At 35.7% G+C, this 24,399-nt stretch overlaps 1 long non-coding RNA gene across 2 annotated transcripts; it reads right to left on the bottom strand.

The window, feature by feature from the left end:
• Nucleotides 1-1,125: 1,125 nt before the first annotated feature.
• On the bottom strand, nucleotides 1,126-23,800 carry LOC133539503 (uncharacterized). Of its 2 annotated transcripts, none has more exons than XR_009803407.1 (3): nucleotides 23,639-23,800; nucleotides 9,984-10,086; nucleotides 1,126-1,641 (listed from the first exon to the last, which is right to left on the bottom strand). It is a non-coding gene; the product is annotated as an uncharacterized LOC133539503 (long non-coding RNA). The 2 variants fall into 2 exon arrangements; XR_009803408.1 differs by lacking the exon at nucleotides 1,126-1,641 and adding an exon at nucleotides 9,805-9,884.
• Between the last annotated feature and the right edge of the window lie 599 nt (nucleotides 23,801-24,399).

Genomic DNA, 24,399 nt, shown 5'->3' with positions numbered 1-24,399 from the left:
AAACACAATAAAACACTTCTGTCATATATAGACAATCTTTGACTCATGCTTTTCTTCCATCGGCCCTGCAAAACAGCAAAGCGCTCCTGCCACATAGGATCTTTGACTAGTGACTTACAGTATTACGCGGATTGTGGTCAATTATCAAACGCGGCAGGGCTCTCCTGTCAAATAGACAATCTTTGACTACCGTTTTTAAAGCAAATCATTAAACACAATAAAACACTTCTGTCACAAATAGACAATCTTTGACTTCCGTTTTCAAAGCAAATCATTAAACACAATAAAACACTTCTGTCACAAATAGACAATCTTTGACTACCGTTTTTAAAGCAAATCTTTAAACACAATAAAGCACTTCTGTCACAAATAGACAATCTTTGACTTCAGTCTTTAAAGCAAATCATTAAACACAATAAAACACTTCTGTCACATATAGACAATCTTTGACTACCGTTTTTAAAGCAAATCATTAAACACAATAAAACACTTCTGTCACAAATAGACACTCTTTGACTACCGTTTTCAAAGCAAATCATTAAACACAATAAAACACTTCTGTCACAAATAGACAATCTTTGACTACCGTTTTTAAAGCAAATCATGAAGCACAATTAAAAAAAAAAACTCCAGTCACAAATAGACAATCTTTGACTACTGTTTTTAAAGTAAATCATGAAGCACAATAAATAAATAAAAACTCCCTTCAGATTTACACAATCTTTGACTGCTGTTTTTAAAGTAAATCACTAAGCACAATTTTAAAAAATCATGTCACAAATAGACAATCTTTGACTACTGTTTTTAAAGCAAATCATTAAACATAAAAAATAACTTCCTCTCACATCTCAACAATCTTTGACTACTGTTTTTAAAGTAAGTCATGAAGCACAATTAAAAAAAACTCCCGTCAGATTTACACAATCTTTGACTACTGTTTTTAAAGTAAATCATGAAGCACAAAAAAAAAAAAACTCCCGTCAGATTTACACAATCTTTGACTACTGTTTTTAAAGTAAATCATGAACCACAATTTAAAAAAATAAAAAAACTCCAGTCACAAATAGACAATCTTTGACTACTGTTTTTAAAGTAAATCATGAAGCACGATAAAAAAAACTCCAGTCACAAATAGACAATCTTTGACTACTGTTTTTAAAGCAAATCATTAAACACAATAAAACACTTCTGTCACATATAGACAATCTTTGACTCATGCTTTTCTTCCATCGGCCCTGCAAAACAGCAAAGCGCTCCTGCCACATAGGATCTTTGACCAGTGACTTACAGATTGTGGTCAATTATAAAAAAACGCTGCAGGGCTCTCCTGTCAAATAGACAATCTTTGTCTACCAACATAATGTGGTGTGTTGATGACTAACTTTACGGACAATTCCCTCAATCCCTGGCCTTGCAGCTGGAGTCTCTGCACACCGACAGAAGAAGATGTCGTGCAGAGCTCCAAGACGGCTGAGAACGTGGTCAATATTTGTGGAGGTTGGCCTCAGGTGGGCGACCATATCAACGCCGCTTACATCATTGAGAAGATCTCTATTTATACGGCGATATGTTGATGTGGGAAGAACATTCCGGCATGTGACTTTCTGCTCTCTGCACTTCTTATCCAGCAAATATGTCCTCCTGAGGAGAGACTCATGATCAGATTACTTTTGTAATCCCGCCCACGCACCATTAGCACGCGCTAATCTGCATTATTATTATTATTTACAGATACGGGACGCTCGCCATCTGGCCCACACGCCGCTTTCAAGTCTGGCACAGAGGAGGAGGAATGTTCTAGGAGGTGAATATTAAAAACACCAAGATGGCTCTCTGGAGCTTTTTCAAAAATGTGCGGAAAATGGAAAAAGATGAGGGGAATAAAATATATATTTTTTGTTTTAATATAGTTTGTCGGAGGAGAAACATGACACAAACCTCCCTAATTGTCATAAAGCACGTAGTTTTTATTAAACATGCTTCACGGATTCCAGTTTTGGGCGAGCGCCGTTTTGTCCCACTAATTTTGGCGGTCCTTGAACGCACCGTGGTTTGTTTACACTTTTTGAAAGCAAGAGCTACTTCTTGGGTGCTGATTCATGCCAAGGGCTACCAGTTTGATACACACTTCAATAAATTGCCAGAAATAGCCAATTTGCTCAATTTACCTTTAATAAATGAATATATATATATTAAAAAAAAGGGTATTTCTGTCGGTCATTCCGTCGTACATTTTTTGTTCCTTTTATGGCCTTTTTTTGTAGAGAATAAATGATGAAAATAACACTTAAGTGAACAGTTTAAAAGAGGAGAAAACAGGAAAAAAATGGAAATTAAATTTCGACGCCTACTTTATCTTCAATTTCGACTCTTTAAAAATCAAAATTCAACCGAAAAAAGGAAGAGAAAAACTAGCTAATTCGAATCTTTTGGAGAAAAATTAAAAAAAAGAATTTATGGAACATCATTAGTAATTTTTCCTGATTAAGATTAATTTTAGAATTTTGATGACATGTTTTAAATAGGTTAAAATCCAATCTGCACTTTGTTAGAATATATAACAAATTGGACCGAGCTTTATTTCTAACAAAGACAAATCATTTTTTCTTCTAGATTTTCCAGAACAAAAATTTTAAAAGAAATTCAAAAGACTTTGAAATAGGATTTAAATTTGATTCTACGGATTTTCAAGATTTGCCACAATAATTTTTGGGGGAATTTTAATCGTAACAAGTTTGAAGAAATATTTCAGAAATATTCTTCGTCAAGAAAACAATAGCTAAAATTAAGAATTTAAAAAAATGTATTTGCCGTGCCAGCAACTTGAGGGTTGCAGGTTCGATTCCCGCCTACGCCATCCTAGTCACTGCCGTTGTGTCCTTGGGCAAGACACTTTACCCACACTGCTTTAAAGGTAACGTAGATATTGGGTGTCACTATGTAAAGTGCTTTGAGTCACTAGAGAAAAGCGCTATATAAATATAATTCAATTCAATATTCTTTACAATAAAAAAAAAAAATTACTTGAACATTGATTTAAATTGTCAGGAAAGAAGAGGAAGGAATTTAAAAGGTAAAAAGGTATATGTGTTTAAAAATCCTAAAATCATTTTTAAGGTTGTATTTTTTCTCTAAAATTGTCTTTCTGAAAGTTATAAGAAGCAAAGTAAAAAAAAAAAAAAAAAAAATGTATTTAAACAAAGACCAAGTCTTTAAAATATTTTCTTGGATTTTCAAAATTCTATTTGAGTTTTGTCTCTCTTAGAATTAAAAATGTCAAGCAAAGCGAGACCAGCTGGCTAGTAAATAAATACAATTTAAAAAAAAATAGAGGCAGCTCACTGGTAAGTGCTGCTATTTGAGCTATTTTTAGAACAGGCCAGCGGGCGACTCATCTGGTCCTTAAAGGCACCACGTTGGTGACCCCTGCTCTAGAAGGTGAATATTAATACACCAGGATGGTCTAAACCGGGGGTCGGCACCCCACGGTTCTAGAGCTGCATCTTTAGCGCCGCCCTAGTGGCTCTCTGGAGCTTTTTCAAAAAATTTCTGGAAAATGGAAAAAGATGAGGGAAAAAAGTATATTTTTTGTTTTAATATAGTTTGTTGGAGAACAAACATGACACAAACTTCCCTAATTATCATAAAGCACATAGTTTTTATTAAACATGCTTCACTGATTTCAGTATTGGGCGAGCGCCGTTTTGTCCCACTAATTTTGGCAGTCTTTGAACCCACTGTGGTTTGTTTACAGCAGGGGTGCCCACACTTTTTCTGCAGGCGAGCTACTTTTCAATAGACCAACTCGAGGGGATCTACCTCATTTATATACATCATTTATATTTATTTATGAAAGAGACATTTTTGTAAACAAGTTAAATGTGTTTAATGATAATACAAGCATGTGTAACACATATAGATGTCTTTCTTTCACAAAGACAAGAATATAAGTTGGTGTATTACCTGATTCTGATGACTTGCATTGATTGGAATCAGACAGTAATGATGATAACGCCCACATTTTCAAATGGAGGAGAAAAAAAGTGGTCCTTTCTGTACAATACCACATGAAAGTGGTTGGTTTTTGGCATCTAATTCATCCAGCTTCCATACACTTTACAAGAAAAACATTGGCGGCAAATTCCGTAGCTTGCTTGATGGACATTCACGGCACCCGAGGGTCTTGTGAGATGACGCTGGCTGCTGCCAGTTCATTATTATGAAAAAATGACAGAGAGGAAGGCGAGAAACACTTTTTATTTCAACAGACTTTCGCGCCGTCCCTTCCGTCAAAACTCTAAAGGCCGACTGCACATTTCCTATCTTCACAATAAAAGCCCTGCTTCATGCTGCCTGCGCTAACAAAATAAGAGTCTCTTGTGCACGCCAGTTTTCCCAGACTCTGTATTTAGTTAGCGCAGGCAGCATGAAGCAGGGCTTTTATTGTGAAGATAGGAAATGTGCAGTCGGCCTTTAGAGTTTTGACGGAAGGTACGGCGCGAGAGTCTGTTGAAATAAAAAGTGTTTCTCGCCTTCCTCTCGGTCATATTTTCATAATAAGGATCTTGCAGCAGCCAGCGTCATCTCACAAGACCCTCCGGTACCGTGAATGTCATTTAAGTGACGTCTTGGTGAAGATTGATGATCACTCATTTTTAGGTCTATTTTTTTTAAAGCCTGGCTGGAGATCGACTGGTAGCTCGCGATCGACGTAATGGGCACCCCTGATCTACATCAGGGGTCACCAACCTTTTTGAAACTAAGAGCTACTTCTTGGGTACTGATTCATGCCAAGGGCTACCAGTTTGATACAAACTTCAATAAATTGCCATAAATAGCCAATTTGCTCAATTTACCTTTAATAAATAAATCTATGTATATGTGAAAAAATGGGTGTTTCTGTCGGTCATTCCGTCGTACATTTTTTGTTCCTTTTACGGACGTTTTTTGTAGAGAATAAATGATGAAAATAACACTTAAAAGAGGAGAAAACCCGAAGAAAAAGAAAATTAAATTTCGACACCTACTTTATCTTCAATTTCGACTCTTTAAAATTCAAAATTCAACCGAAAAAAAGAAGAGAAAAACTAGCTAATTCGAATCTTTTGGAAAAAATTTAAAAAAAGAATATATGGAACATCATTAGTAATTTTTCCTGATTAAGATTAATTTTAGAATTTTGATGACATGTTTTAAATAGGTTAAAATCCAATCTGCACTTTGTTAGAATATATAACAAATTGGACCGAGCTTTATTTCTAACAAAGACAAATCATTTTTTCTTCTAGATTTTCCAGAACAAAAATTTTAAAAGAAATTCAAAAGACTTTGAAATAGGATTTAAATTTGATTCTACAGATTTTCAAGATTTGCCAGAATAATTTTTGGGGGAATTTTAATCGTAACAAGTTTGAAGAAATATTTCAGAAATATTCTTCGTCAAGAAAACAATAGCTAAAATTAAGAATTTAAAAAAATGTATTTGCCGTGCCAGCAACTTGAGGGTTGCAGGTTCGATTCCCGCTTCCGCCATCCTAGTCACTGCCGTTGTGTCCTTGGGCAAGACACTTTACCCACACTGCTTTAAAGGTAACGTAGATATTGGGTGTCACTATGTAAAGTGCTTTGAGTCACTAGAGAAAAGCGCTATATAAATATAATTCAATTCAATATTCTTTACAATAAAAAAAATAAATTACTTGAACATTGATTTAAATTGTCAGGAAAGAAGAGGAAGGAATTTAAAAGGTAAAAAGGTATATGCGTTTAAAAATCCTAAAATCATTTTTAAGGATGTATTTTTTCTCTAAAATTGTCTTTCTGAAAGTTATAAGAAGCAAAGTAAAAAAAAAAAAAAAAAAATGTATTTAAACAAAGACCAAGTCTTTAAAATATTTTCTTGGATTTTCAAAATTCTATTTGAGTTTTGTCTCTCTTAGAATTAAAAATGTCGAGCAAAGCGAGACCAGCTGGCTAGTAAATAAATACAATTTTAAAAAAATAGAGGCAGCTCACTGGTAAGTGCTGCTATTTGAGCTATTTTTAGAACAGGCCAGCGGGCGACTCATCTGGTCCTTAAAGGCACCACGTTGGTGACCCCTGCTCTAGAAGGTGAATATTAATACACCAGGATGGTCTAGACCGGGGGTCGGCACCCCACGGTTCTAGAGCTGCATCTTTAGCGCCGCCCTAGTGGCTCTCTGGAGCTTTTTCAAAAAATGTATGGAAAATGGAAAAAGATGAGGGAAAAAAGTATATTTTTTGTTTTAATATAGTTTGTTGGAGAACAAACATGACACAAACTTCCCTAATTGTCATAAAGCACATAGTTTTTATTAAACATGCTTCACTGATTTCAGTATTGGGCGAGCGCTGTTTTGTCCCACTAATTTTGGCGGTCCTTGAACGCACCGTGGTTTGTTTACATCAGGGGTGCCCACACTTTTTCTGCAGGCGAGCTACTGTTCAATTGACCAACTCGAGGGGATCGACCTCATTTATATATATCATTTATATTTATTTATTTATGAAAGAGACATTTTTGTAAACAAGTTAAATGTGTTTAATGATAATACAAGCATGTGTAACACATATAGATGTCTTTCTTTCACAAAGACAATAATATAAGTTGGTGTATTACCTGATTCTGATGACTTGCATTGATTGGAATCAGACAGTAATGATGATAACGCCCACATTTTCAAATGGAGGAGAAAAAAAGTGGTCCTTTCTGTACAATACCACATGAAAGTGGTTGGTTTTTGGCATCTAATTCATCCAGCTTCCATACACTTTACAAGAAAAACATTGGCGGAAAATTCCGTAGCTTGCTTGATTGACATTCACGGCACCCGAGGGTCTTGTGAGATGACGCTGGCTGCTGCCAGTTCATTATTATGAAAAAATGACAGAGAGGAAGGCGAGAAACACTTTTTATTTCAACAGACTTTCGCGCCGTCCCTTCCGTCAAAACTCTAAAGGCCGACTGCACATTTCCTATCTTCACAATAAAAGCCCTGCTTCATGCTGCCTGCGCTAACAAAATAAGAGTCTCTTGTGAACGCCAGTTTTCCGAGACTCTGTATTTAGTTAGCGCAGGCAGCATGAAGCAGGGCTTTTATTGTGAAGATAGGAAATGTGCAGTCGGCCTTTAGAGTTTTGACGGAAGGTACGGCGCGAGAGTCTGTTGAAATGAAAAGTGTTTCTCGCCTTCCTCTCGGTCATATTTTCATAATAATGATCTTGCAGCAGCCAGCGTCATCTCACAAGACCCTCCGGTACCGTGAATGTCATTTAAGTGACGTCTTGGTGAAGATTGATGATCACTCATTTTTAGGTCTATTTTTTTTAAAAGCCTGGCTGGAGATCGACTGACACACCCCCCGCGGTCGACGTAATGGGCACCCCTGGTTTACATCAGGGGTCACAAACCTTTTTGAAAGCAAGAGCTACTTCTTGGGTACTGATTCATGCCAAGGGCTACCAGTTTGATACACACTTAAATACATTGCCATAAATAGCCAATTTGCTCAATTTACCTTTAATAAAAAATTATGTATATGTGAAAAATGGGTATTTCTGTCGGTCATTCCGTCGTACATTTTTTGTTCCTTTTATGGACGTTTTTTGTAGAGAATAAATTATCAATCAATCAATCAATGTTGACTTATATAGCCCTAAATCACTAGTGTCTCAAAGGGCTGCACAAACCACTACGACATCCTCGGTAGGCCCACATAAGGGCAAGGAAAAACTCCCACCCAGTGGGACGTCGGTGACAATGATGACTATGAGAACCTTGGAGAGGAGGAAAGCAATGGATGTCGAGCGGGTCTAACATGATACTGTGAAAGTTCAATCCATAATGGATCCAACACAGTCGCGAGAGTCCAGTCCAAAGCGGATCCAACACAGCAGCGAGAGTCCCATTCACAGCGGAGCCAGCAGGAAACCATCCCAAGCGGAGGCGGATCAGCAGTGCAGAGATGTCCCCAGCCGATACACAGGCGAGCAGTACATGGCCACCGGATCGGACCGGACCCCCTCCACAAGGGAGAGTGGGACATAGAAGAAAAAGAAAAGAAACGGCAGATCAACTGGTCTAAAAAGGGAGTCTATTTAAAGGCTAGAGTATACAAATGAGTTTTAAGGTGAGACTTAAATTCTTCTACTGAGGTGGCATCTCCAACTTTTACCGGGAGGATGAAAAAAAACACTTAAGTGAACAGTTTAAAAGAGGAGAAAACAGGAAAAAATTAAAATTAAATTTTGAAACATAGTTTATCTTCTATTTCGACTCTTTAAAATTCAAAATTTACCTGAAAAAAAGAAGAGAAAAACTAGCTAATTCGAATCAATTGGAAAAAATAAAAATAAAAAATTTATGGAACATCATTAGTAATTTTCCTTGATTAAGATTACTTTTAAAATTTTGATGACATGTTTTAAATAGGTTAAAATCCAATCTGTACTTTGTTAGAATATATAACAAATTGGACCAAGCTATATTTCTAACAAAAACAAATCATTATTTCTTCTGGATTTTCCAGAACAAAAATTTTAAAAGAAATTCAAAAGACTTTGAAATAAGATTTAAATTTGATTTTTACAGATTTTCTAGATTTGCCAGAATAATTTTGGGGGAATTTTAATCGTAACAAGTTTGAAGAAATATTTCAGAAATATTCTTCGTCAAGAAAACAATAGCTAAAATTAAGAATTTAAAAAAATGTATTTGCCGTGCCAGCAACTTGAGGGTTGCAGGTTCGATTCCCGCTTCCGCCAACCTAGTCACTGCCGTTGTGTCCTTGGGCAAGACACTTGACCCACTTGCTCCCAGTGCCACTCACACTGGTTTAAATGTAACTTAGATATTGGGTGTCACTATGTCAAGTGCTTTGAGTCACTAGAGAAAAGCGCTATATAAATATAATTCAATTCAATATTCTTTACAATAAAAAATAAAAAAATTTTACTTGAACATTGATTTAAATTGTCAGGAAAAAAGAGGAAGGAATTTAAAAGGTAAATGTGTTTAAAAATCCTAAAATAATTTTTAAGGTTGTATTTTTTCTGTAAAATGTTCTTTCTGAAAGTTATAAGAAGCAAAGTAAAAAATAAATGAATTTATTTAAACAAGTGAAGACCAAGTCTTTAAAATATTTTCTTGGATTTTCACAATTCTATTTGAGTTTTGTCTCTCTTAGAATTAAAAATGTTGAGGAAAGCGAGACCAGCTTGCTAGTAAATAAACAAAATTTTAAAAATTGAGGCAGCTCACTGGTAAGTGCTGCTATTTGAGCTATTTTTAGAACAGGCCAGCGGGCGACTCATCTGGTCCATAAAGGCACCGCGTTGGTGACCCCTGGTCTATCATAACGCATGTATGCATGTATATATATGTATGTATGTGTATGTATATATATATATATAAAAAAAAATATATATATATATATATATATATATATATATATATATATATATATACATACACACATGCATGAATAAAAAAAAAAAGTCAGTGTAAGTAAAAAGGGACAACACTGCCTCCTTGTGGTCAATGAGATCCTTACAAACTAAATATTGTATTTAGGGATATTTTAATTTAAATATAAGTTTTAATTGTATACATTTCAGTTTTGATTATCATACATACGTCTAATATCTATTTCTGCAAACAAATATTTATAAATATAAAATAGCATACAAAATATAATACTGCACCATATTTACACTTTCTAATGTTTTGTTGTCGTCTGTATACGTCATGATATAACTCATGTAAAATATAAAACAACACAACTAAAAACATTATTAAAATAAAAGATAGTGCATCGTAATTAAAACTGTATAATATTTTTCAATTTGCTGGATGAAGGTTGAGCCTGTTGGAAAAAAAAACGTTTAAGCGGAAAATATTTTTTGTGAAATTAATACAATTATTTTAAGTGTAAATTGAATGATTAAATCCATCCATTTCCTACCGCTTGTCCCTTTTTGGGGCGTGGGGGATGCTGGAGCCTATCTCAGCTGCATTCGGGCGGAAGGCGGCGTACACCCTGGACAAGTCGCCACCTCATCACAGGGCTATAAAATACAAAGAATATTGTAAAAATGTATACAATTGAATATAAATGTAATAAAATACAAAGTACCTGCTGAAACTTTGTGTGGTTATCAAAACAAACAGATGTTAAATCAAATAAATACATCCATCCATCCATTTCCTACCGCTTATTCCCTTTGGGGTCGCTGGTGCCTATCTCAGCTACAAATAAATACATACAAAACTATAACAAAATAGGATATTCTACAGCATATTAATATTCACATGTTGTGGTTTGCTGGATGAAGTCAACACAAATAATTAGCTGTGATTGTCATTACTGTACGACTACTGTACATGTAAATATCAGCCTAAAACACAAACAAATATTGTAAGAAAAGAATGTGTACATTCTATATAAATGTAATAAAACATAATACATTATACTGAATGGTGATATTTTGTAATAAACTAAATGAAAGATTACAGTAAAGGCAGTTTAGTATTATTATTAGTAGTAGTATCATTATTTGTACTGTACAGAAAAATGATGTATTTAATACCATTATGAATTAATTTCACAATTTTATGTTATGTTTATTTTGTATTTTGCTGTAAGCAGCAGTAAGTCTTTGCTGTCGTCCAGGATTCTGTTTTTTTGATGTTTTTTTTTACTTTGTAGCCAGTTCAGTTTTAGTTTCGTCCTGCCTAGCCTTCCCTAGGCTTCAATGCCTTTTCTTAGGGGCGCTCAGCTTTTGCTTATTTTCGGTTTAAGCATTAGAAACATTTTTACCTGCACACTGCCTCCCGCTGTTTCCTACCTCTACAAAGCAATTAGCTGCCTGCTGCCACCTACTGATATGGAAGAGTATTACACGGTTACTCATCCCTGCGGCACATCAGACCGTATCGAAATGGTTGAAAAGCGGTGCTCCAAGGTGTGCCGAGTGCGATGATATCGTCCACTGGTATCGTCATGAAGATAATTGTAGGCATTTTGTCACTTCTGAAGACATAAAAGCTGTCAGCCTCATGCGGAGAAAGAAGCAGAGATGTAAATGTGTTGAGATGCGGCCGTCAGGATAAAAGTGTCTATTAAAGCATCCTGCGAGAGAGGAAGATGATCCATGGTGATATCAGAGGGTGTGGACAACATCCGCCATGATGGATGGGATCAAACGCTCCACTTTACGCCCGTCTGACGTTTGACTTGAAATTGTTGTGTTGCTCGCTTAAGTGCTCTGGCTGACATTTGCTTTCTCAAACATGACGGCTTTTCGACCCCACGCCCTCGTTGTCACCCGGCACACAACGACAGGAAGTGACAACACCCGGCACACGACGACAGGAAGTGACAACACCCAGCACACAACAACAACAGCATCCATCCATCCAGTTGATGGATGGATGTAAAACAAATGTGTGTATAATGTGTTGTATTAGACAAAAAACAAAGCATAAATCCATTTCAAACCTTTTTTGGTTGAAAAAAAGCATTTTCTGCATGAGGATTTTCACAATAAGACATTATTGCTATGAAGATTAAATCAAGTACACACTGAACGCCTATATAACCTGATATTGATCAATCAGTACCTACTAAACGCTTATATAACCTTATATTGATCAATCAGTACCTACTAAATGCCTATATAACCTGATATTGATCAATCAGTACCTACTAAACGCCTATATAACCTGATAATGATCAATCAGTACGTACTAAACGCCTATATAACCTGATATTGATCAATCAGTACCTACTAAACGCCTATATAACCGATATTGATCAATCAGTACCTACTGAACGCCTATATAACCTGATATTGATCAATCAGTACCTACTAAACGCCTATATAACCTGATATTGATCAATCAGTACCTACTAAACGCCTATATAACCTGATATAGATCAATCAGTACCTACTGAACGCCTATATAACCTGATATTGATCAATTAGTACCTACTGAACACATATATAACCTGATATTGATCAATCAGTACCTACTAAATGCCTATAAAACCTGATATTGATTGGTCACTACCTACTGAACGCCTATATAACCTGATATTGATCAATCAGTACCCACTAAACGCCTATATAACCTGATATTGATCAATCAGTACCTACTAAACGCCTATATAAACTGATATTGATCAATCAGTACCTACTAAATGCCTATATAACCTGATATTGATTGGTCACTACCTACTGAACGCCTATATAACCTGATATTGATCAATCAGTACCTACTAAACACCTATATAACCTGATATTGATCAATCAGTACCTACTGAATGCCTATATAACCTGATATTGATCAATCAGTACCTACTAAACGCCTATATAACCTGATATTGATCAATCAGTACCTACTAAACGCCTATATAACCTGATATTGATCAATCAGTACCTACTGAACGCCTATATAACCTAATGTTGATCAATCCATACCTACTGAACGCCTATATAACCTGATATTGATCAATCAGTACCTACTGAACGCCTATATAACCTGATATTGATCAATCAGTACCTACTAAAGGCCTATATAACCTGATATTGATCAATCAGTACCTACTAAATGCCTATATAACCTGATATTGATCAACCAGTACCAACTGAACGCCTATATAACCTGATATTGATCAATCAGTACCAACTGAACACCTATATAACCTGATATTGATCAATCCGTACCTACTTAACACCTATATAACTTGATATTGATCAACCTGTACCTACTGAACGCCTATATAACCTGATATTGATCAATCAGTCCCTACTAAACGCCTATATAACCCGGTATTGATCAATCAGTACCTACTGAACGCCTATATAACCTGATATTGATCGGTCACTACCTACTGAACGCCTATATAACCTAATATTGATCAATCAGTACCTACTGAACGCCTATATAACCTGATATTGATCAATCAGTACCTACTAAACTCCTATATAACCTGATATAGATCAATCAGTACCTACTGAACGCCTATATAACCTGATATTGATCAATCAGTACCTACTGAACGCCTATATAACCTGATATTGGTTGGTCAATACCTACTAAAGGCCTATATAATCTGATATTGATCAATCAGTACCTACTGAACGCCTATATAACCTGATATTGATCAATCAGTACCTACTGAACGCCTATATAACCTGATATTGATCAATCAGTACCTACTGAACACCTATATAACCTGATATTGATCAATCAGTACCTACTAAACGCCTATATAACCTGATATTGATGTAAAAAATAGGTTACATAAAAAGTAAGAAAGGTAAGAAAAATAAGTAATCCAACAAAAGTAAAAAGTAAGCAAAGTAAAAAGTATAAATTAAGAAAGGTAAAAAATTTATAAAAACAGAAAAAAAAGGTAATACAAGTAAAAAAAATAAAGGTAAGAAAAGTAACAAAGGTTTAGCTCGGTTGGTAGAGTGGCCGTGCCAGCAACTTGAGGGTTGCAGGTTCGATTCCCGCTTCCGCCATCCTAGTCACTGCCGTTGTGTCCTTGGGCAAGACACTTTACCCACCTGCTCCCAGTGCCACCCACACTGGTTTAAATGTAAAGCGCTTTGAGTCACTAGAGAAAAAGCGCTATATAAAATATAATTCACTTCACTAAAAAAAAAACAGGTAACAGAAGTCAAATTGAAGGTAAATGCAAACATGTACAAGTAAGATGTATAAAAAGAAAGGTAAGAAATGTAAAAAGTAAGTAACTTCAAAAAGTAAAAAGTAAGCAAGGTAATAAGTAAAAAATTAAGAAAGGTAACAAGTAAAACAAACAAGGTAAGACATGTAAAAAGAAAAGTAAGAAATGTAAGAATTAACAACAAAAAGTAAAAAAGGTAAGATAAAAAATGTAAAAAAAAACAGGTAAAAAATGTGAAAAAGGAAGAAAAGTAAGAAATGTAAAAAAAGTTAAGTCAAATTGAAGGTAAATGTGAAAAATAGGATACAAAAAAGTAAGAAAGGTAAGAAAAATAAGTCATCTAACAAAAGTAAAAAGTAAGCAAAGTGACAAGTATAAATTAAGAAAGGTAAAAAATAAATAAAAACAGAAAGAAAAGGTAATACAAGTAAAAAAATAAAGGCAAGAAAGGGAACAAAGGTAAAAAAACAGGTAAATGTAAAAAAGTAACAAAAGTAAAAAGAAGTTTAACAAAATTAAAAAGTAAGAACAGGTAACAGAAGTCAAATTGAAGGTAAATGCAAACATGTAAAAGTAAGATGTATAGAAAGAAAGGTAAGAAATGTAAAAAGTAAGTAACTTCAAAAAGTAAAAAGTAAGCAAGGTAATAAGTAAAAAATTAAGAAAGGTAACAAGAAAAACAAACAAGGTAAGACATGTAAAAAGAAACGTAAGAAATGTAAGAATTAACAACTAAAAGTAAAAAAGGTAAGATAAAAAATGTAAAAAAAAAAGGTAAAAAATGTAAAAAAAAAAGTAAGAAAAGTAAGAAATGTAAAAAAGTTAAGTCAAATTGAAGGTAAATGTAAAAGTAAGATATATATATATATATATATATATATAGAAGGTAAATGTAAAAGTAAGAAACATAAAAATAAAGTTAAGAAATGTAAAAAGTAAGCAAGGTAAAAAAAAGTTAAAAAAAGTTAACAGGTAAAACAAAAGGTAAGACGTGTAAAAAGAAAAGTAAGAAGTTTAAAAATTAACAGAAGTACAAAGTAAGAAAGGTAAAAGTAAAAAAAGGTAAGACGAGTAAAAAATAAGAAAGGTAAAAAAAGTACAAAACAAACAAAAGGTAAGGCATGTAAAAAGTAACAAAAAGTACAAAGTAAGAAATGTAAAAGTAAAAAAAGACAAGAAAAGTTAAAAAAATAAGCAAGGTAGGAAATGTAAAAAGTAAAAGTAAAAAAAGGTAAGAAACGTAAAAAGATAAGAAAGGTAAGAAATGTAAAACGTAAGAAAGGTGAGAAAAGTTCAGAGCTGTCAAAAGTGATGAGTGGGGAAGGAAACCCAGGTCAGGAGTTGACTCAGTCGTTGTGAATGTTAGCTTTCAGGTGAGTGGGAGTGACACTAATGTCCACTAATGAGTGACAGTCTTCATAAATGTCTGACATTTGACACACGGCTGACAAATAAAGCTGACATGACAGAAAATGGATGGATGGATGGATGGATGACAGTTGCAAGGTAGCAGGAATGTTATTTCACGTACTTCAACAACTACTTGGACAGAAAAGCCAAACATACTTCACATTTTCACCTTGGATTGTCACAAGTAGCAATTCCAACATATTTTGGCAGTGTGCTCACTTCACACTCTGTAGTGTACTCAGCACACACACACACACACACACACACACACACACACACACACACACACACACACACACACACACACACACTCTGTAGTGTCCTCAGTGTACGCACTTTGTAGTGTGCTCAGTACACACACACTTTGTAGTGTGCTCAGTACACACACACTCTGTAGTGTGCTCAGCACGCACACACACTCTGTAGTGTGCTCAGCACGCACTCTGTAGTGTGCTCAGCACGCACTCTGTAGTGTGCTCAGCACGCACTCTGTAGTGTGCTCAGCACGCACTCTGTAGTGTGCTCAGCACGCACTCTGTAGTGTGCTCAGCACGCACTGTGTAGTGTGCTCAGCACGCACTCTAGTGTGCTCAGCACGCACACACACTCTGTAGTGTGCTCAGCACACACTGTGTAGTGTGCTGAGCACGCACTGTGTAGTGTGCTCAGCACGCACTCTGTAGTGTGCTCAGCACGCACTCTGTAGTGTGCTCAGCACGCACTCTGTAGTGTGCTCAGCACGCACTCTGTAGTGTGCTCAGCACGCACACACACTCTGTAGTGTGCTCACTTCACACTTTGTAGTGTGCTCAGCATGCACACACTCTCTCTAGTGTGCTCAACACGCACACACACTCTGTAGTGTGCTCAACATGCACACACACTGTAGTGTGCTCAGCACGCACACACACTCTGTAGTGTGCTCAGCACGCACACACACTCTGTAGTGTGCTCAGCACGCACACGCACTCTGTAGTGTGCTCAGCACGCACACGCACTCTGTAGTGTGCTCAGCACGCACACGCACTCTGTAGTGTGCTCAGCACGCACACGCACTCTGTAGTGTGCTCAGCACGCACACGCACTTTGTAGTGTGCTCAGTACGCACACACTTCGTAGTGTGCTCAGTACGCGCACACTTCGTAGTGTGCTCAGCACGCGCACACTCTGTAGTGTGCTCAGCACGCACACACTCTGTAGTGTGCTCAGCACGCACACACTCTGTAGTGTGCTCAGCACGCACACACTCTGTAGTGTGCTCAGCACGCACACACTCTGTAGTGTGCTCAGTGTACGCACTTTTTAGAGTGGCGTGTAGGCACTTTGTAGTGTGGTCAGTACACACACACTTTGTAGTGTGCTCAGTACACACTTTGTAGCGTGCTCAGTACACACACACTTTGTAGCGTGCTCAGCACGCACACACTCTGTAGCGTGCTCAGCACGCACACACTCTGTAGCGTGCTCAGCACGCACACACTCTGTAGCGTGCTCAGCACGCACACACTCTGTAGCGTGCTCAGCACGCACACACTCTGTAGTGTGCTCAGTGTACGCACTTTTTAGAGTGGCGTGTAGGCACTTTGTAGTGTGGTCAGTACACACACACTTTGTAGTGTGCTCAGTACACACTTTGTAGCGTGCTCAGTACACACACACTTTGTAGCGTGCTCAGCACGCACACACTCTGTAGCGTGCTCAGCACGCACACACTCTGTAGCGTGCTCAGCACGCACACACTCTGTAGCGTGCTCAGCACGCACACACTCTGTAGCGTGCTCAGCACGCACACACTCTGTAGCGTGCTCAGCACGCACACACTCTGTAGTGTGCTCAGTGTACGCACTTTTTAGAGTGGCGTGTAGGCACTTTGTAGTGTGGTCAGTACACACACACTTTGTAGTGTGCTCAGTACACACTTTGTAGTGTGCTCAGTACACACTTTGTAGTGTGCTCAGTACACACTTTGTAGTGTGCTCAGTACACACTTTGTAGTGTGCTCAGTACACACTTTGTAGTGTGCTCAGTACACACTTTTTGTTGTTTTCTAAGTACATCAGTCTGGTATTTATGAACTATGTAGTTTTGTTATGGACTCCTGATGATGACAACAATTGATTATTGATCAGTGACATCATCAACATTCCACCTGTCAATCAACACAATTTCATGCTGTTTAGATAAAAAGTTGGCTTGAAATCGACTTGCTCAATTTGCATCACGGGAAGGAAGTCAGAAAACTTGATGTAAAAGATGAAGACTAGATATTTATTTATTTTTGCTTTCTAACTTGATTGCGTGAAAATGTTTTGTTTACTTTTTTTTAATAAATAAATATACTTTTATAGCTATTGTCTAATTCCTAAATTAGCATAATTACTGTATGCAAATCATGTTTCATATGTTGTCCAGGTATGAGAATACATACAAGTATAAAATGACCAATTACAACAAACAAAATGTGATTAATCACAATACATTTTCCATTGTTTTTTAACATCAGACATTCTTATCCAGGACATCATATTCACATATTTGGTGTCTGCCCTAAATGTCAAAATATATATTTTTGTTTATATCCCAAACATACCTCCCCCCCCCCCCAAAAAACAACAACACACAGCATATGCAAATACACCAATTAAATAAAGAAAAAAATCAATCAATCAATCAATGTTTACTTATATAGCCCCAAATCACTAGTGTCTCAAAGGGCTGCACAAACCACTACCACATCCTCGGTAGGCCCACATAAGGGCAAGGAAAACTCACACCCAGTGGGACGTCGGTGACAATGATGACTATGAGAACCTTGGAGAGGAGGAAAGCAATGGATGTCGAGCGGGTCTAACATGATACTGTGAAAGTTCAATCCATAATGGATCCAACACAGTCGCGAGAGTCCAGTCCAAAGCGGATCCAACACAGCAGCAAGAGTCCCGTTCACAGCGGAGCCAGCAGGAAACCATCCCAAGCGGAGGCGGATCAGCAGCGCAGAGATGTCCCCAGCCGATACACAGGCGAGCAGTACATGGCCACTGGATCGGACCGGACCCCCTCCACAAAGGAGAGTGGGACATAGAAGAAAAAGAAAAGAAACGGCAGATCAACTGGTCTAAAAAGGGAGTCTATTTAAAGGCTAGAGTACAATACATTAATAATCATAGATGTCCATTTGTAATTATTACAATCCTGCTTCATTTATTTTATTATGTATTCTACCCATTTTCTTGTTTGCTTCACAGTTATATATATATATATATATATATATATATATATATATATATATATAGAAATACATGCTATTGTTTATTCAATTAATTCCTCTTTTTATACATTTCCTCCTTTATTTGAGCTACAATTTGTCTAAATTTATTTTTTACAAATAAATATATATACATATCTGTGTTGGCCCTGCGATGAGGTGGCGACTTGTCCAGGGTGTACCCTGCTTTCCGCCCAATTTTAGCTGAGATAGGCGCCAGCGCCCCCCGCGACCCCGAAAGGGAATAAGCGGTAGAAATGGATGGATGGATATATATATATATATATATATATATATATATATATATATATATATATATATATATATATATATATATATATATATCCATCCATGAAGCCAACAAGTCAACTTCCTTGACGTCACTTTCAACCTGAGAAACAACAGCTACCAACCATTCAGGAAACCCAACACAACACTCCAATACGTGCACCACGACAGCAACCACCCACCCACCACCACGAAAAGAATACCTACCGGAATTAATAAAAGGCTGAATTCGACCAAGCAACCCCCCCGTACCAGAAAGCACTTGATGAAAGCGGATACAACTTCACCCTCACCTATGAACCCACTCCAGGAAACCAACCAAAAAAGAGCAGAAAACGAAACATCATCTGGTACAACCCCCCATTCAGCAAAAACGTCTCAACCAACATCGGCCGCAAGTTCCTCACTCTGATCGACAAACACTTCCCCAAAGGCAACACCCTAAGAAAAATATTCAACAAGAACAACATTAAATTGAGCTACAGCTGTATGAATAACATGCAACAAATCATTTCAAACCACAACAAAGCAATTGCAAAAGGACTGCCCGCCCCCAGACTAAAGGACTCTGAAACCAATAAGGAATGTAACTGTCGCAAGAAACCTGATTGCCCTCTCAACGGAGGGTGCTTACAGACATCAGTCGTTTACCAAGCAAAGGTAACACGCAAGGACATTAACACATCCGACACGTACGTAGGATTAACCGAAGGAGCGTTCAAAACAAGATGGAATAATCACAACGCCTCCTTTAGAAACTAGACTTTGCGGACTTCTACAGAACTCAGCAAACACATTTGGAACCTCAAAGACAATAATGTTGAATATTCAATAACATGGCAAATTCTTGCATCCAGCACACCTTACAACAGTGGTAATAAAAGATGCAACCTATGCTTAAAAGAGAAACTGTTTATTATATATCATCCAGATCTATCATCCCTCAACAAGCGCAGTGAAATCATTTCAACATGCCGCCACAGACGGAAACACCTCCTAGGTAACACATGAGCCAATCACCACGCCCATACGCCTGCCTGTACCCACCCACTCTGTGCCCTATATAAACCATTGTATGTGAATGCTTCCATTAAAATCTCCTGATGATTGATCGAACCCCTCATGAAACAGTTCTGTAGAGATGAAGTAGTCTTGTGATTTTTCCCACACCTACATATATATATACATATATATACATATATATATATATATATAGAGAGAGAGAGAGAGAGAGAGAGAGAGAGTTTTTTAACACCTTTGTTTTTTTTTTTGTTTTTTTTTAAAGGTTTATTTATAAATTTCAACAATTACAAACAGTAAGTCAAACAACAATATAAAACATTATGAAAAAAGTACAAAACAGCGCAAGGGGGTTGTAAGTTCAAAATAATAAAAATAGAATACAAAAATATTTATATATATATATATATAATAAACAAATTGCAAAGTCGTAGGCTTATTCAGATCCATCAAAACAACTTAAATTTGGAACACAGCATCATCGTTTTCACAGCTTTTTTGTTGTTAGAGGTAGAGATCGTTTTAATGTAAAGTTCCAGATCTTTTTTAAAAAGGCACAAAAGATAGGACGGGTATTAAGAAACTTACATTTATGAATATAAAACTTAGCCAATAAAATAATGAGGTTGCAAAGGTAGAATTCCCTTTCAAATTTTTGTTATTTTTATGGTTTTTTAACACCTTTGTTGTGATGAACGCCAAGGTCTGATGACGTAACAACCTGAGTACCACTGCACTTGGACACCATCTAGTGGTCATATTCAGAATTGCCATTGTTTTCTTTCAATAAGTGAAAACGTGTATAAAATAAAACATGTATGCAAATACACATGCAGTCTGTTATATGTCATATTTTTGTTCAACTTCTGACACAATACAAGTCAATAATCATGTTCTGCTTTCATACTTTTACTAATTTAGACTTTTCTAAAAAAAAAAAACAAATTAAAATGCAACAAGTTTTTCATGTCTAAAATTGCCACATAAAATATCTTATTCTTGTAGCATTGTGACATTTCCGAACACAAAAAAATGTTTTTATACCTTTGACTTTTTTCATAATTGTCACTTTTAGTTATGAAATATTACAACTTCCTTCTCATAACCATTTTATATTTTAACTTAACTACTTTTAATTACGAATTATTAATGTAATTGATGCTGTATACAAATTAATAATATTACCATGTATATACTATTATTGAATGATACTAATGCATTGTATTATTAAATTGTATTAAAGTTATATACTTGTTGTAGATGTCAATCATTATAATTATATATTAATAACTGTTTTATATTGTAACTACTGTATTATATTATTAATTACGAATTATCAATGTAATTGATACTATATACAATTTAATATTACTATTCATAAACTCTTATTGAATGATACTAATAAAATTGTGTTAGTTGTATATTGTCGTAGATGTCAATATTTCTAATTATATAATATTACTAATAACCATTTTGTTTTGCAACTACTGTATTATAGTATTAATTACGAATTATTAATGTAATTGAGATTATATGAAATGCATTAATTTTACTATTTATGTACAATTATTGAATGATACTAATAAATTGTATTATAATTAAATTGTATTAAAGTTGTATAATTGTTCTAGATGTCAATATTTTTAATTATAAATTATAACTAATAACCATTTTATATTGTAACTACTGTATTATATTTATAACGAATTATTAATGCAATTGATATTTCAAATTCTAAAATATTACTATATCTATACTATTATTGAATGATATAAATGATATTAAAGTAATTTATTTGTTGTATATGTCAATATTTCTAATGGTATATTACTAATAACCTTTTTATATTGTAACAACTGTACTATATTATTCATTACGAATTATTAATTTAATTGATATTATATACAATTAAATATTACGATTTATATACTATTATTGAATGATATTAATAAATTGTATATGTCAATATTTCTAATTACATATTACTATTAGTCATTTTATATTGTAACTACTATACTATATGAGTAATTACAAATTATTAATTTAATTGATATTATATAGAATTCAATAATATTACTATTTATATACTATTTTTATTGAATGATACTAATTGTATTAAAGTTGTGTATTTGTAGATATCACTATTTCTAATTATATCATATTACTAATAACCATTTTATATTGTAACTGCTGTATTATACTATTAATTGCGAATTATAAATGTACTAATATGATATACAATTCAATAAAATTATTATTTTTGAATGGTACAAATAAATTGTATTAAAGTTATACATTTGTTGTAGATGTCAATATTTCTAATCATATTACTAATAACCATTTAAAATTGTAACTGCTGTATTATATCAACAAATACGAATTATTAATGTAATTGATATACTATTATTATTGAATGATACTAATAAATTGTATTAGTATTAAATGATACTACTACATTGTATTAGTTTGTTGTAAATGTCAATATTTTTAAATACGTATTACTAATAACCATTTTATATTGTAATTACTGCATTATATTATTATTAACGTAATTTATATTATATAAAATTCAATATTACTATTTATATACTATTATTATTGAATGATACTAATAAATTGTATTATTAAATCAGTATTCCTATTTATATATTATTAATAACCCTTTTGTATTGTAACTACTGTTTGATATTAAGAATTATTACTGTAATTGATATTATATAAAACTCAATATTACTGTTTATATACTATTGCATAATACTAATAAATTGTGTTAATATTAAATTGTATTCAATTGATATATTTGTTGTAGATGTCAATATTTACATATTATTATTAAAATACAATATGTAATATAATAACGGTTGGCCCGGTGATGAGGTGGCGACTTGTCCAGGGTGTACGCGGCCTTCCGCACAATTTTAGCTGAGATAGGCTTCAGCACCCCACGCGACCCCGAAAGGGACAAGCGGTAGGAAATGGATGGGTGGATGATTTTAACGATTGCTAGTGTATTGATTATTATAATACAATATTAATTATGTTTTATAGAATAAAATCACCACCAATAAAATACATTTTGTATTATTGCATTAAGTATAACTATGACTACAATTATAATTCTCACACAATTATACGGCGCAATAATTATATTCATAATTTTAATGAATTATTATAAATAATTATTACAAAATTAGTTTGGTCATGCAGAAAAAAAAAAACATTTGAAAAACAGGCTTTGGACAAATTTAAAGTATTTGCATAGAAATAAGAGTCCATGCAAATAATACACAGTCCGCCATAGTGGGCGGGGCTACGTTGCCATGGCAATGACGTCAACGTTGGTGTCGAGTAACCAAAGGTCAAAATAAAGGCAAGTGAATGAAGATGGAAAAACAACAACATGTTGCTCCAAACTCAGCTCGGTAGGATTTTTAAAAAAGCGACTTTTCCCCCCCAAACAGATGGCTGTCGGCGGGAATCGGAGGCGGCGGAAAGCTGCCTTTAATCGGCGGCCAGGGACGTCAAACAGCAGAAGGTTAGCTAGCATTAGCATTAGCATTAGCTCGCGTAGCCTAGCAAGCCAACACTTTTCTTTTTTCGCGGCTTCTTAAAGTTACTTTGACGGCTTTCCGGGAGCCGACGTCGTCCAAACGGCGAGGACGAGACGCCCACAAGCCTTTTAAAAGTCTTTGTTGTTGACTTTTTCGGCGGCATTCTAACCTTTCATCAATTCGGAAACTTTACTCGGCCATCCATTTGATACCGCTTGTCCCTTTTAACAGGACTCGTCTATTCATCCGCGACGTCACCTTACTTTTGACGCGCAAACAAAGCAATTCAAGTCCAAATATGTAAACACGCAGAGGTCACGTGAGCACCGCCGCAAGGTGACGACAATATATGACCTTTGAACTACTTAAAAAAAAAAGACTGTTACCTTTTGTGTCGTCATCGAAGCTCTCAGTAGAAAGTGAAGGTTTCATTTGTGCGCTGCATCGCTTTTGGAAGTATACACCTGCACAGGTGTGACGTGCACGCACTAATACACTTGCACAGGTGTGACATACACCTGCACAGGTGTGACGTGCACACACTAATACACTTGCACAGGTGTGACATGCACCTGCACAGGTGTGACGTGCACACACTAATACACTTGCACAGGTGTGACATGCACGCACTAATACACCTGCACAGGTGTGACATGCACGCCCTAATACACCTGCACACACTAATACACCTGCACAGGTGCGACATGCACGCCCTAATACACCTGCACAGGTGTGACATGCACGCACTAATACACCTGCACAGGTGTGACATGCACGCACTAATACACCTGCACAGGTGTGACATGCACGCACTAATACACCTGCACAGGTGTGACATGCACTCACTAATACACCTGCACAGATGTGACATGCACACACTAATACACCTGCACAGGTGTGACATGCACACACTAATACACCTGCACACACTGATACACCTGCACAGGATGGGACGTGCACGCACTAATACACCTGCACAGGTGTGATTTATACGCACTAATACAACTGCACACACACTAATACACCTGCACAGGTGTGACATGCACGCACTAATACACCTGCACACACAAATACACCTGCACAGGTGTGACATGCACGCACTAATACACTTGCACAGGTGTGACATGCATGCACTAATACACCTGCA

This window comes from Nerophis ophidion, linkage group LG21, assembly GCF_033978795.1.
Source record: "Nerophis ophidion isolate RoL-2023_Sa linkage group LG21, RoL_Noph_v1.0, whole genome shotgun sequence".
Classification (NCBI taxonomy): Eukaryota; Metazoa; Chordata; class Actinopteri; order Syngnathiformes; family Syngnathidae; genus Nerophis; species Nerophis ophidion.
The sequence above is the reverse complement of the archived record's forward strand: the minus strand, read 5'-3'. Positions and strand labels throughout refer to the sequence as shown.